This window comes from Lemur catta, chromosome 10, assembly GCF_020740605.2.
Source record: "Lemur catta isolate mLemCat1 chromosome 10, mLemCat1.pri, whole genome shotgun sequence".
Lineage (NCBI taxonomy): Eukaryota > Metazoa > Chordata > Mammalia > Primates > Lemuridae > Lemur > Lemur catta.
The window spans coordinates 56,667,631-56,669,217 of NC_059137.1; the positions used below are offsets into that span (position 1 = coordinate 56,667,631).

General features: G+C 40.6%; 1 pseudogene; it reads left to right on the forward strand.

The window, feature by feature from the left end:
* Window positions 1–331: 331 nt before the first annotated feature.
* On the forward strand, window positions 332–1,368 carry LOC123645689 (annotated as a pseudogene).
* Window positions 1,369–1,587: the final 219 nt, after the last annotated feature.

The following is a 1,587-nucleotide window of genomic DNA, read 5'->3' on the forward strand; positions in this document are numbered from 1 at the left end:
TTTTGTCTTATCGTGAAATTTAAATCGTTTGATGTGCACAGAGCAGAGCTACTATTTGCATGAAACTTAACTGAAGAGTAAATATTAAATTTTTTCAAGTGGAGAATAAAATATGCAGTTGATTCATTTCCTTTGCACTTTCTGTGTTATGAACAATTTCTAAGGAAATGATCATAAAGGTAATCCCAGTAAACTGTCTGGTCTTTTTCATAGTGCCTGAATTCCTGTGAAATTTTGCTGGCATAACCAAGTTAAAATAATTCTGTAATAAACATTTATTTCATTGCTTTGAAGAAAACAGTGATTCCATAAAAGTGTTCTATGAAACACATTCTTGGCCCGGTGCCTCCGGGCCCGCCCGACTGTGGGTCCGGCCCGCAGGCTTCTAAGCTGCGGTAGGTAGCTCGCTGTTGGAAGAACTGTTCTCCAGCAGGCCTTTGCGGACCTTCCGAGAGCGCCAGGCAGGGTCAGAAGCCAATTGCAGGTCAGGAGGCCTGAGTTGGTGGCGGTGGCCAAATGGCTGAGCGAGAAGGAGCAGGAGCTGCGGGAGACTGAGCAACTGCTGCACGATAAGAATGAAGATTTAAGGAAACTTGCTGAAAATGAAATAACTCTGTGTCAAAAAGAAATAACTCAGTTGAAGCATCAGATTATCTTACTTTTGGTTCCCTCAGAAGAAACAGATGAAAATGATTTGATCCTGGAGGTAACTGCAGGAGTTGGGGTCAAGAGGCAATGTTGTTTACTTCAGAGATATTTGAAATGTATCAACAATATGCTGCTTTTAAAAGATTGCATTTTGAAACCCTGGAATATTTTCCAAGTGAAATAGGTTGCCTTAGACGTGCATTTGCCAGCATTGGGGGTTCAGAAGCCTATAAGCATATGAAATTTGAAGGAGGTGTGCACAAAGAGTGCCAAAGACAGAGAAGCAAGGCTGCATCCATACTAGCACCATGACTGTGGCAATATTACCCCAGCCTACTGAGATTAATCTGGTGATTAATCCTAAAGATTTGACAATTGACACTAAGTGAGCCAGTGGAGCTGGGGGGCAGCATGTAAACACCACGGACAGTGCTGTCCGGATAGTTCACCTTCCAACACGTGTTGTTTCTGAATGCCAACAAGAGAGATCTCAGCTGAAAAACAGAGATGGCTATGAAAAAGTGACGTGAAAAACTGTGCAGCAAGCATCTAGAAGAAGAAACAAGTAAAAGATACAATGCTAGAAAGATTCAGGTTGGAACTAAAGGAAGGTCAGAGAAAATAAGAACATAAAATTTTCCACAGAACTGGGTCACAGATCACAGAATAAACAAGTCACTACATGAAAAAAAAAAAAAAAAAAAAACCACATTCTTGTAGAAATTCTCCAGGTGAAATTAAGGTCCATAGAAACGGTAATTTGATAAACACTACTTACCACACCCCTATATACCACATGGTCCTATGGGAGATTTAGCGCGTTTATCAGCATGACAAGGACATTGAAAGGTTCTGCAGTAAAAAGTTATTAATGTTGTTTAATCTAGAAAAATGTGGAGCCAATAAAGCCACGTGGGAGACAGTGTTTTGTAATGGTTT